Source organism: Phyllostomus hastatus, unplaced genomic scaffold (assembly GCF_019186645.2).
Source record: "Phyllostomus hastatus isolate PE091 unplaced genomic scaffold, TTU_PhHast_1.1 phas_contig_98, whole genome shotgun sequence".
Lineage (NCBI taxonomy): Eukaryota > Metazoa > Chordata > Mammalia > Chiroptera > Phyllostomidae > Phyllostomus > Phyllostomus hastatus.
Window position 1 is genome coordinate 9,393,921 of NW_025333999.1, and position 14,171 is coordinate 9,408,091.

General features: G+C 45.2%; 1 pseudogene; it reads right to left on the reverse strand.

Annotated features, from left to right (window-relative positions):
• Positions 1–4,035: 4,035 nt before the first annotated feature.
• On the reverse strand, positions 4,036–4,918 carry LOC123828438 (annotated as a pseudogene).
• Between the last annotated feature and the right edge of the window lie 9,253 nt (positions 4,919–14,171).

The window sequence follows — 14,171 nt, forward strand, 5'->3', positions numbered from 1 at the left end:
GGCACACTCCAGTTTCCCTCCATTAGATCAGCCTCACAGGATACAAGGAGGCTCCTATGGATCCATCTTGAACACAACCAATTTCCCTTCAAGTTTGCATTGGCCCCTAGTTACCACTTTTCCCTGCTCCTCCTTGCAGCACAACTTTTTGAAAGAGTTGTCTTTACCTGTCCCCACTTCCTGTCCTCCATCCTCTCCTGAACTCATTCCTGTCTGCCTTTCTCCACTCCACCCACCAGGTCACAGGCGAGGCCTTTACCAAACTGCAAAGTGACTTTGCAGTCCTCGTTTTACTGCATCCACAGTCCCATTTGACACAGGTGATCATTTCTCCCTTCCTCCGATACCTTCTTTCCTTGGCTCTGGGCTTACTGTCCCAACTGTTCCTTATTGTCTTGCTGGAGGTGCTCCTCCTCCCCTTTCCTGGCCCCTCCCCTTGCCTCCTGCCCCCACTAAACGTGGGAGTGCCCAGGGCTCAGGCCTCAGAGCGTTGCCCTTGTCCTTCACTCTCATTCCCTCAGTGAGCTCATCCAGAGTCATGCTTTCAGCTCTGTCTGTGACTCTCAATTTATTGTCTCAGCCTGGACCCTTCTCCTGTGTCCTGGCCTGACATCCTCCTGCCTACTCTCCTGTCCCCTCCTGCATGTCTACTAAGCCACCCAACCCTAACTACCAATTTTGGGAAATGCGGGTCCCAAAATAACCCATGTGAGTCCAGTCAGCAAAATCCTGCCTGTGTTGACAGGACAAGTGACAGTTTCTTCCAGGAACAAAATTTAAGGGGAAAAAAAAGGGGAAGAATAAGAGAGGAAGCCATAGATTACAAATTTAAGAGATAATGTCCGTGGCAGTGTAGGGACATTGTTTAGATGCTGATTCTGAGAACTGCAGGAAACTTAGCTTGGAGACTGCAACCAGAGCCCTGCACTGAGTCTACACCAGGCTGTAACATGGTTTCTGGCAGCTTAGGGCCACATTCCTAGGACATCCCAGTCTCTTCTGAGTTCTTGTTTAGAAAAGATCAGGGCTGTCAAAAATTTTTGCATTTTGTTCTAGCTAATACTTGACTAAGGCCATAACCTCCCTTGTTTAGAGCTTTTGCTTAAAAGGACTTATAATTGTGAATCCTTCCTCTGTCCCTTTGAGGTGTATATGAATAACCTATAATTCCAGAGTGTGTGTCTCAAGGAACTGAAAACCATTCGTTTGACATGCTATCATCAGGGAGCGATGGCTTCTATCTCCCAGTGTCTGGGAGGATAGAACCCTAATTGCCATTATTTCCAGCCAGCAGACGCTGCTGGAAATAGTTACAGTGACCTAGTCACAGTTACAGTGACCAACCCCCAGCAACCTCCCCCCCACCCCGTCCCCCGCGCCTGCCATTCTCCCTTTAAAACCCCCAGTCACCTCTTTGCAAATAAGAATGGGGCTTATCTCTTTTTCCTCCTGTCAGTAGTCACTGAATAAAATCTATTTTCACTACTTGAATATCCAGCCATTGCTTATCTTAGGCAATGTAAAAAAAATCATGAGGCAATCAGGAATATTTGTATATTGACTAGATAGTTGATACAATTGAATAATTACTGTTATTTTTTTAAAGCTAAAGGGAAATGGTGTTTGGTTCTGTTTTCCAAAATAACAATTAGAAAAATCTATCCAGAATGTTATAGCTTCTTACTGCTTCTAGCTTTATGGCTCTTGACCAAACTAACATCCTTTCTTGTGGGATTTTGCGTCTTAGTTGATGGGCCTACTTCTGCACCCTTTGTCACCCTCCATTCCACTAGTTTGTTCTCAATAGGGCAGCCAGAGAGATCTTGGAAAATGTGCCGTATTGTTACAGAACAGACCTGGGGGCAGGGTGAACGATATGCTATTACCAAAAGGACCCCCTCTTTTTCCGCAGGGTTTCCCCCACCGTATTAGGTTTGCTTTGTCCGCCACCAGAGGAAAGATGTCTCTCAATGCCAGAGATTGGTGAAAAGGAAAGGAATTAGTTATTTAAAAGCTATGCAGACTTAGAGTAATGACTTAGTGTCTTCATTGAAATACTGAAGTTCTTTAGAATACCTACGAATGCATACAGTCCTTCCTTCTCCCCTTTGCCCAGTCTGGGGTACCGTATCTCAGGAAAAGAAGTAGAAGTCCATGGTTCAGGTAGCCCCTCAATTCCAGCACCATCCGCTGTGTTGCCGCCACAATCTCCAGTTAATCCAAAGCCATGTGGCACCTTCTCATGGCCCACCAGCAAGAGTCCTTTCACCCCTTTTCTTTCAGGTAAAGTCTCTCCTGCTTCCTAAGCCACATGGCAAAAGGGAGCACCCCAGAGTCGCATGGTCCTAAGTCTCGCCAAAGCCATGTGGTCCCAACCTGGTATGGCTGCCACGCCTTGGTTTAAATCCCTGCACCAATCTTCTTCTGCAGCCCAATTTCCAACTCCTCCCACAATCAGTTATACCTGCCAGCATTCCTGTATTCTTCCAGCTTTGCTGGGTTGCCATAGTACATCCAGGCAGGCATGGCCCCATGGTGTGGAGCCAATCATCTCCAAACTCTCATGCAGGTGTTATAACCAGGGGGAGTTGCCTCCCAGTTACATCCTGGGTTGAAGTCACTCCCATTCCCCTGGCTCAAAGCCTGGCCACAGCTATTTAACTGGTTTCATAGGAAACCAGTTAAAAGTTATTGATATGTTAAATGACCATGCCAGAGGTTAGCTGCAAAGCTGTTGCTATGCCAAACAGCTCTCAATGGCCCTGCTCCATATATCCCATCCCCCAACTCAGACTGGTGGGGGTGAGGAACTCATATATATATTTTTCTCTAATATTTCCTGAACACCCTGAGTTCTGGACCCCATTCCAAATCCCTGCTTGGGGTGCCCCTCTTGGCTGTACCCTGTTACAATATCCTGTCACATCCCATCTCATTCAGAGTAAAAGCCACATCTATTCAATCTACAAGACCTCGTGGGATCCTCTCTGACCAGCGTGACCTCATGTCCTGCTCTCCTGGTCAGCCCGCTTCAGCCACACCAGTCTGGCTACTTTGGCAAGAACGAGCAGGTCCAGCTTCAAGGGTTCCACAATGCCTGAAGGTCTGATGTTTCCCCCAGACCTTCATGTCTTTTTTTAAAATTATATTTTATTGATTATGCTATTACAATTGTCCTGATTTCCCCCCTTTCTCCGCCTCCACCCAGCACCCCCCAACTCCCTCAGGCAATTCCCCCACCATTGTTCATGTCCATGGGTCATGGGTATAAGTTCTTGGGCTTTTCCATATCCTATACTGTACTTCACATCCCAAGCCTATCACATAGCCTACAAATAGGCTATTCTGTAACTAGCTATTTGTACTTCTTTTTTAAAAGTGTATTTTGCCTTCTTACATATCCTGTTTTGTTTTATATTTTTATAGATTTTATTTATTTAGTTTTAGAGAGAAGGGAAGAGAGGGAGAAAGAGAAGGAGAGAAACATCAGTGTGCAAGAGATTGATCTGTTGCCTCTCACACACTACAACTGGAGACCTGGCCTTTAACCCAGACACGTGCCCTGACTGGGAATTGAACCTGTTGGTTCACAGGCCAGTGCTCAGTCCACTGAGCCACACCAGCCAGGGCCTGTTTTTCTTTTCTTTTCTTCCTTTCTTCCTTTCTTCCTTCCTTCCTTCCTTCCTTCCTTCCTTCCTTCCTTCCTTCCTTCCTTCCTTTCTTTCTTTCTTTCTTTCTTTCTTTCTTTCTTTCTTATAAAAACCATACATCCTTTTTATTGTTAAGTTGTAAAGAGGTATCAAAATTAAAAGCACAATTACAGGGTAAGACTGAAGTATTAGGAGCATCAAATGAAGTGAAAATGGGACTAGGTGCAGGGCTATATGAATTAATGAACACGGGAGGAACAAGGATGGGGAGAATAGTGAGCATGTGTGAAGGTACTAGGGGAGAGGATCTGGTGGAAATTTTGATCTTAGACAAGCACCTAGGTAAAGAAACAATGGGACAAGGTTTCTGAACCCCACTATGTGCTTAAGAGTCATCCTCACCATTGGAGCTGCCTCTGTCATCCTCTTTTTCATCATCCTTGATCAACTCTAGCTGGTCATCCCCCTAATCTTCAGCATCATCATCATCCAGTAGGTCCCCCTCCTCAGCAGAGTCATCTGCATCCTGCTCCTCAGACTCCATCTTCACATTAGTCTCATCTTTCTTCAGGGAGCTGCTGCGCTGCTCTGCTCCTCTTCTGACTTATTGTTCTTCACCTTTCCTTGTTGTTTGCCCTGTTTCTCTTCAATTTTTTCTAGGCTTTCCACTGGGAAAGTAGAGAACCCACTTTTTGTTTTATCTGGGTCAATTCTTTCTGAAAGGCCTGAAGATCGTGTCCTTCCAACTTTCCAGACTTGGGAGAAGATCCTTGCTCTCCACTCTTAGAACTGAAGCTGCTTTTGCCCCCTTGTGAGGTGTTTCCTGACACAGGCTGGCATTTTGAGGGCACTGCAGCCCAAGCATGGGAGGAAGAGGAGGAACACGTGCTGGGCAACTGCACCTCCTGTCATAATAATCCCGTTGGAGCCTTAATCCAAGTCAGAAAAGGAGCCATACATCTTTGCTGCAGATCGTTTCACATTGCTTTTCCTCAGTTCACTTTTGGTTCTGTAGCCAGATTAATGTCTGAAACCTGGCCAGAAATCATCCTGCTGTCCTCTCCTGCCACTGCAGCCCGGGCATTTGTCTCACTAACATATTGAACAAAGGCAAAGCCTTTATGAATGGAGCAACTCACAGTTTTGCCATATTTTGAGAAGATAGCCTCCACATCAGATTTCTTGACTACAGGAGTGTTGAGATTCCCAGTGAATACGCAGGAGTTCATGGAGCGAGGATCTATCTTGTTGGTAACATTGCTGGCCATTGCCTTTGATGACAAGGTTCCTCACAAAGCCAAGATGTAGCTGAAGATCAAAAAAAATCTCACTCAAGCAAAGTCCCACTAATTTATATATTTCAAGTGACTTGTAACCAGGAGGGAGAAGGGAGAAGATATTTGCTTCTGAATTTCCTACCCTGGGTTTTATGTGGAGTAGACAATTCTGCTGGTAGAGGTTAGAAAGGTGGCCACAACTGTTCAGCCTGTGACCACGTACCACCAGCTTCACCCTCTGTGGAGGATCAGCTATGCAGGGGCAGGGTGGTGGTGCTCAGATGTGGTCTATAGCTGTCCACATGGGTGTGCTGGCCCTAGGGTTTCCTGGGTGGTGCAGAACAAGGTGAGCCCCGACCTGTGTTTTGCTCTGGGCCACCCTGCCTGAGTCGTAAAGCAATCTAAGAAGGCTGCTACCTGTGCTGGGACTGGAGATTCCCTGGTGAAGCTAATCTGTGCCTTTAGATTGGCTGCTGCTAGTGCCGGGCCTGGGGCTCAGAGGCAAGCTGTGCTTTTTTGACAGGGTTTAGGAAGTTGTGCAGCCTAACCAAGACCAGCCATTCATATGGAAAAGCATCTTGGGTGGACCTGTAAGTTGGGTGGAGTGGAGTCTCTGGGGATCTCCAAGGTGGGTCAAACAGTGTTAGCCAGGTTGCTGGAGTCTCAGATATGGCACCAGCTTGACAGCTCTGTGGCTCTATGGGGGGAGGTTTTAAAAAGGGACAATAGTTTCTGTTCACCTTGATGCCAGACACTTCAGTTTCTCCCTGCATGCCACTGGTATCTTTCAAGCTGCTACTGTGGTGCTAGAGCTCAGACAGAGCGAGTCTAAATAGGTGAGCTCGTGTGTGGGCTCTTTAAGAGGACCTTTTTGGGGCTCCAGAAGTATCTACCACTGACTCAATTTTTGCTGGTTTTTGAAGCCAGAAGTTGTGGGGACTTATCTTCCAGGCACTGGAATCCTGGGCTGGGGAACTGGGTGTAGGGCTGGGACTCCTCACTCCCGAGATATCCCTCTGGAATATTTGTCCACCCTCTTGGTGAGAAACCAGCCTGTTCCACATTGGCATCCCTCCTACCAGTCTGGATGGACGTGGTTTCCTTAATTCCATAGTTGTCAGACTTCCATTCAACTTGATTTCTGATGGTTCTGAGTGCTGGTTTTTCTATATTTTAGTTGTAATTTTGATGTAGTTGAGCAAAGAGGCAAGCCATGTCTGCCTATGCTGCCATCTTGACAGAAGTCCCTACATACACCACCACCGTGTCCTGTTTCCTCACTCCTGGGAGGTCTCCGAGGCTTTCCCTGTCCACCCTACATCAGTTAGTAATGTCCAATCCCTAACTCTCCTGATGCCCCATTCCTGCGTTCTTTTTCTCACTATCTGACTTAATTTTATTTCTTTTTTTGTCTGATATCTCACATAAGCTATGTGAGAGTAGACTGTTTTGTTCATTACCATATCCCCAAAACTTAAAATAGTTCCTTTCACATAATAGGCCCTAAATAAATGTTTGTTGAAAGAATAAAGGAATGACTATTGTGTGCCATTGTAAGTACGTGAAAGGTTTGTTAACCACATTTCTGAGCAAGTGAAAAAAGGACTTTTCAAATCTGCTAGCTTCCTCCCCAGGGAAGACTGTCCTTCCCATTTCTGGGGAGAAGAAAGGATCTTGCCAACTGTAGGGTAAATGGAGGCAGTCTGGCTTCCTCACTCAGATATCTGGAAAACTAAGATAAGCTGTGTTCTCATAGCCTTGAGACTGGGTCCGATAAACTGTCCCCATAGCCTTGAGTGGGCTCACATGCACGGAATTTCTCTGTGTTACATAATGTATTCTGGCTCCCTGCTAACTTTGTCTGTATTTAGTATATTAGGGAGTTAGGGGTCCCCCGCGCAGGGAGAGAGAAGGATAGGTGACATGCAGTGTGGCATGCAGAGACATGCAGGGGACATGCAGCTTGCAACATGCATGGCTCGTCCATCCATGAATAAAGGCATGTCAAGCATCCCCACGGCTCCATGAATATGCTTCCATCTGCCCAAATCCTATGAATCTGTCTGGCCTTGACAGGCTGCAACACACCAACCTGGTGGGCAGGGCTTTGGGCCAATTTCATGTGCTATCCTCGTGGCTTTTGCTGCCGAGTGTGTAGTTGATCCTGGTGTTTTCCGTGTGTGTACTGTGAATGCTCAGACATGTCCAAAGGACTACACCAACAGGAACTGGTGCTTGTAGAAATGTGCTGCTGTCTGTGGGACCCCACAGCCTATAACCTCTTTGGGAAAAAATCCTTCTGATCCAATCATTTCCCGACCAGAGCCCTTGAGGGGGTTGTTGTTTAAAAAGTGGCTCTCAGCTTGCTATTGGTCTGTCAGAACTGAACACCCAAGAGTGTTAAAACATACACCCCTAGAAAGAGGCCTTGTGACTGATATTTGGGGGATAGGTAAACTTGGACTCAACAAAGAACGATGTGGGGAGAACCCAACGTGCCTCACTTGTGGAAGTGGAAGTCTGCACCTGGCCTGAGCCAGCCGGCATCTTCAGCTTCACATGAAAAAAGGCAGCCAGCCTTTTAGGGGAAACATCATCCTCTACTCCACAGCCTAAGGAAAGGTACTTGCTCAATGGGCCTCTCAGTCCACAGAGGTCCTCCGGATGCCCAGGCCTGGTTCACTGGTGGTCTGGCGAACCCATGTCTTCTACTGGGCTGCTGTAGCCATTCGGCATCAGTGCCAGCTGTGTGGAATGGAAAACAGATGTGGTCGCTCTGTTCGGGAAGCAGAACTCAAAACCATCCTCACAGCTCCAGCCAGCAGGCCTGTGAATCTTGTCCTATTTTTACTGACTCTTGGGCCATTGACAATGGCCTGGCTGTTTGGTTGACCATTCAGAAAACTACAGACTGGCAGGTTAAACTATAAACTTTCCTCTTTGGGGCCACAGACCATGGCCCCAAATCGCAGCTGTTGATGGAACCACACAAGTCACCATGTAGGTGCCCATGGTAAGGGTCCATTCTCTGATGAGACTGCTGGAATCAAGCTGCAGATGGAGCCTGCACTGCCCAGACCTTTGCTGCCCAGACCCACCATTGAACCAGACACACAGCACTCTCACTGCTGTAGGGTGGGCACCAAGTAAAGGTCTGTGCTTCAGATGCACCAGCTCTGACTGCATGCCAGGCCTGTAACTCTGCAAAAAGTGTCACAGTGAGGGGGTCCCACTGCACAGGGAGAGGCAGGTGAGTGTGGGGAACCTTGACCCCTCTTGGCACCACTGGTGGTGGCTCACCGAGGTTGACTTGTCCAGTGTGCAATGCTACTGTCTCAGGCCAATCCACTGACTCTGGCCAGACCGTTGTGGCCTTTTGTTATAATCTTCGTTATATTTCTGGACATTTGCTGTCTGACAATGATACGCCTTTGATCACAATGGGCTGAAGTCACTCAGGGTATTTGATGGATGTTCCTCACTGCCCTCCACCCACATGCATCTGGTTTGTTGAGCACTAAACTACCTTCTCAAATGTCACCTTAAAACAGTTTCTGACCCTCCCTCTACTGCCTCCCCCTGGTCCGAAAGCATTAGTAAGGCAGTGTGCTCACTAAATATGGCTGTTCTTAGAAAGCAATCATTTCTTTTTAGCCACACCATGGGTACTCATGAAGATGAAAAGGTGGGGTGTTTTATAGACCCGTTCTGAGAATGTGGGATTCCCTTGTAGGCATGATGTTTCTTTCTTTGTCCTAATGGCACCCAGCAGGGCTGGTTGTTTCACTTTTGGGGGCTGCCCAGCGAAAAGGGAGCCTAGGGGATTCAAACTTAATGCTGACTCAGTTTTTTTTTAAAGTATTAACTCTTTATACAAGTTGTTAACATTCACATTATTAAGTAATATCAAGTGTGACAATCTGATTGTGAAATTTCCCCCCAAGAATGTTGTCCTCCAAGCTGAATAACAATTCTGTTGGATCCACAGTTCTGGGATGGTGTCCTGAGGCACCCCAGGGCCCGCAGCAGCCAGCCCATAGAGCACCGCAGACTATTTTAAATGTTCGAGGAAAACACAATGATACTCAGCATCCGTAGGACACTGTGTGGACTATAAGTACAAGGTAGATCATGGTTTCAACATTAGATTGTTATCCTTGTAATAAAGGTCTTCCTCTGAGTAGTAGGGTTTTCTGTGGCTACTGCGATAAACAGCTAGTATTATGTGTCAGAGTGGACCAGTAAATGGGGATGGCAGTGTCCAATCTTAATCTGAGGTTTGAGAAGTTGTACAACACCCAGTACATCCCCTCAGCAAATAATTATGATTACTTAAAAATAGAATACCCTGGCTGGCGTAGCTCAGTGGATTGAGCGCGGGCTGGGAGCCAAAGTGTCCCAGGTTCAATTCCCAGCGAGGGTACATGCCTAGGTTGCAGGCCATAACCCCCAGCAACCGCACATTGATGTTTCTCTCTCTCTCTATCTCCCTCCCTTCTCTCTCTAAAAATAAATAAATAAAATCTTTAAAAAAAAAAAGAATAAAAGCCCTAGGTGGTGTGGTTCAGTTAGTTGGATGTCATCCTGCAAAATGGAAGGTCACTGGTTTGATTCCCAGTTATTACGACACACGCCTGGGTTGCAGGCCAGGTCCCTGGTTGGGGCATGTGCAAGAGGCAACTGGTTGATGCCTCATCAATATTTCTCTCCCTCCCTTGCCCTCTCTCTAAAAATGAATAAATAGCCCTGGCCCGTGTGGCTCAGTGGATTGCATGCTGGCCTGCGAACCAAAAGGCCACTGGTTCAATTCCTAGTCAGGGCATATGCCTGGGTTGCAGGCCAGGTCCCCAGTAGGGGGCGCACAAGAGGCAACCACACACATTGCTGTTTCTCTCCCTCTCTCCTTCCTTTCCCCCTCTCTAAAAATAAATAAAATATTTAAAAAATAGAATAAAAGCATTATCTTTTCTTTGAATTTACATGTATCATTTATGAAATGGCCACAAAGTTATGAGAACGTAAGTATTTATTAAGGTATTTGGACTTGACAACTTAATAAATGGAACCCTTAGGTATTTCTTTTCCTGAGTTGCTATGAAAAAATTACTGGGACACTAGGAGCACAGCAGATTAAATTTTATAAAAATACCCTTTTTTCTGTTGTACCTGATTCTTCTGGACAAAAGGTCTGGGTGTGACAAATGGTAGATTTATAGTTACTGGAATGGGACATAGTGAAAGAAGAATAATGGCTTAGGGAGGGACCACTTTAGTCCCCTGGGGGGCAGGAGAAAGCAAAGGAAATTAATGATCTTGGTCTGTCAGAACTGCCCAGAAGCTTCTGGTTCTCTCCAATTGTTGCAAGCCCTTTAAACTGAATTGACTGCTGAGTTGGCCTTCCCCTGCCAGGTGGCGCTGGTATTGATTTGACCACGGTTTTCTTTAATCTCCACTAGGAGTCTACTGGAGACAGTAGGGGTCAGTCCCAGCTCCTCCCCCTTCCTCACAAAACACCTGCCAGCACCTCCAGATCTCACCACCACTTCCCCAGCCATGGCTTAGTCATCCCACTGGGTGATGGATGCATCCGTGAATGAGCTCTGTCTCCCTCCCTACATCATTCCTCTTGCCCTCACTCCTGGTCTCTGGGATCATACTCCCCAATAAAACCCTGGCACGAAGAAACCTTAGTGTCAGGCTCTGCTTTCTGAGGAGTCTAGGCTACGCCACCCTCTATTAGACCCTATTACTATTACTTTATTCAGTCAATTACTTTACCTATGATTTCTTTTTTTCATCTCGGACTTTCCTCCTGGGGTCATTTTTCTTCATTTTTGTGTTTTTATTGGACTTCCTGATTCTACAGTATTGTATCTTTCATCAGTTCTGAAAAATTCTCAGCCATTACCTCTTTAAGTATTGTCTTCCTCTTTTCTCCATATTATCTCCTTCTCAAACTCTGTTGGATCTTCTGTCATAACTGTGCTCTCCATGTCTCTCAGTCACTTTCCTACTTTCTATCTCTTTGTGCTACATTCTGGGTAATTACTTCAGATTTGTCTTCTAATTCATATCTCCTTTAAGCCACGTGTATTCTCTTGTAAAAGTTTTCCTCTGAATATTTAATTTCAATTTTTATGCTGCTCATTTTTAGAACTTCTGTCTTTTTCAATCTGCCTAATAAATTGATAGCCTTTGTTCTTTACTCATGGTTTAATTGCCACTTTTCTTAAAACATGTTAAAGATGTGTTTATATTCTGTGTCCAGTGACTCTTTTCTGAAATCTCTGTGGCTCTGGTCCTATTCAATGTAGTGTCTGTTTCTTACTGTGAGTTTTAAAAATAGATGTATTAAGCTATATTTTATGTATCATAAAATTTACTGTATTCAAGTATACAATTCAATAATTGGGAGTAAATTTAATGAGTGGTACAGACATCACCATAAACTAGTTTTAAAGCATTTTCATCCCCCTAATAAGATCCCTTAGGCCCACTAACAGGTCCTCTTCATTCCCACTCCCAGCCCCAGGCAACCACTATTCTTCATTCTGTCTCTGTACATTTGTCTCTTGCAGGCTTTTCATATAAATAGAATCATGCAGCATATGGTCCCTTGTGCATGGCTTCATTCTATGGCATAGCACAGTAGTCTGTTCCTTTTTATTGCCGAATCTGTATTTGCATGGATACACCACATTTTGTTATCTATGTACCAGCTGATGGACATTTAGGTTGTTTTTGGGTGTTGACTCCAATCCATAATGCTGATATGAACACTTGCATGCAAATTTTGTGGTAATGCATGTTTTCATTTCTCTTAAGTAATCATCACAAAGTGGAATTTTTTATTCCTACAGTAATTTTTGGCTTAACTTTTTGAGAAACTGCCAAATGTTTCCCAAAGTGGTTGCACCATTTTACATTCCCAGCAGCCATGTATTAGGATTCTGGATTTTGCCACATCTGTTTTGTATCAGCCTCAGCCTGTCTGGTGGCCAGTCCTCACAGACAGCTCTCTGATCAGAGCCAAAGTTGTAGTTGGCCCCGCCCTTGTGGTTCCTGCAGCAATGGCAAGATGCACCTCAGCAACAACCACCAGGGCACTTGGAAAAAGCAGAAATTATGACTCACAAGTCCTGATGGGCAGGGGAAAAGAGTGTGGATCCAGGGCTCTGGCTTTATTAGGGTGGGGGGCCTAGGGTTTCACAGGTTTGCTCTTTATTGGCAAACTTAAAACATAAGAGCAGGAATTCCGGTTCAGGAAGGGAAAAGCCAGGGCATTCAAGAGATCAGTTATCTTAAAAAATTACTTGAACAACGATTAAAATAAAAATTTTTAAAATTTAATCAGTTATTTAGGTTGTCTGGGGATTTCTAAAAGGGGGACTTCATAGGTGGGGCAGCCTAGTTCTTTATCTAGTTGTGTAGCTGACAATATATTTATTCAAGATGGATCTCTTTGAACTGTGTGCCTCGACAATCAAAAGTTTAATTTCAGACTTTCGGCCAAGATGGAAGTATAGGTAGACACACTGTGCCTCCTCACACAACCAAAAGAAGGACAACAACAATTTAGAAACAAAAAACAACCAGAACTGACAGAAAATCGAGCTGTATGAAAGTCCGACAACCAAGGATTTAAAGAACACACACTCATCCAGACTGGTAGGAGGGGCGGAGACCGGCTAGCAGAAAGAACTTGAGGCAAGGCAGTGGCTGGTGGACACAGCGCCGGATTGTGGAGTGGGGTGCACAAGGCTATAGCTGGCTGGCAAGGCTACGGCGGCAGCCGGTGGAGTAGGTGGTCCCACATTTGCTCACAGATAAATCAGGAGGAACAAGTGGGGAGTGAGACAGACCATGCAACCCAGAGCTCCAGTGCAGGAAAATAAAGCCTCAAACCTCTGATTGAAAACACTTGTGGGAGTCTAGACAGCAGTGGGAGAAACTCCCAGCCTCACAGAAGAGTTCGTTGGAGAGATCCACTGGGTCCCAGAATGTGCACAAACCCACCCACATGGGAATCAGCACCAGAAAGGCCCACTTTGCTTGTGGAAAGTGGGGCAAGTGACTGAAATCCGGCCGAGAGCAGAGCAAGTGCTGTTGTTCCCTCTCAGACACCTTCCACACATATAGTTTCACAAGCCATGTGGATTGCCCTGCCCTGGTGAACACCTAAGGCTCCGGCCCTCACTATGTAACAGGTGTGTCAAGATAAAAAAAATGGCTCAAATGAAAAAACAGGTCAAAACTCCAGAAAAAATACAATTAAGTGACGAAGAGATAGCCAACCTATCAGATGCCCAGTTCAAAACCCTGGTAATCAGGATGCTCACAGAATTGGTTGAATCTGGTTGCAAATTAGATGAAAAAATGAAAGCTATGCTAAGTGAAGTAAAAGAAAATGTATAGGGAACCAATAGTGATGGGAAGGAAACTGGGACTCAAACCAACTGTGTGGACCAGAAGGAAGAAAGAAACATTCAACTAGAAAAGAATGAACAAACAAGAATTCGAAAAAATGAGGAGAGGCTTAAGAACCTCCAGGACATCTTTAAATGTTCCAACACCCGAATTATAGGAGTACCAGAAAGGGAAGAGGAAGAGCAAGAAATGGAAAAATTATTTGAACAAATAATGAAGGAGAACTTCCCCAGTCTGGCAAAGGAAATAGACTTTCAGGAAGTCCAGGAAGCTCAGAGAGTCCCAAAGAAGTTGTACCCAAGGAGGAACACATCAAGGCACATCATAATTACATTACCCAAGATTAAAATGAAGGAGAGAATCCTAGAAGCAGCAAGAGAAAAGGAGACAGTCACCTACAAAGGAGTTCCCATCAGACTGTCAGCTGACTTCTCAAAAGAGACCTTATAGGCAAGAAAAGGCTGGAAAGAAGAATTCCAAGTCATGAAAGGCAAAGACCTACACCCCAGATTGCTCTATCCAGTAAAGCTGTCATTTAGAGTGTAAGGGCAGATAAAGTGCTTCTCAGATAAGGTCAAGTTAAAGGAGTTCATCATCACCAAGCCCTTATTATAAGAAATGTTAAAGGGATTTATCTAAGAAAAAGAAGATAAAAAATATGAACAGTAAAAGGACAGCAAACTCACAATTATTAACAAACACACCTAAAACAAAAACAAAAGCAAACTAAGCAAACAACTAGAACAGGAACAGAACCACAGACATGGAGACCACATGGAGGGTTATCAACAGGGGAGTGGGAGGAGGAGAGAGGGGG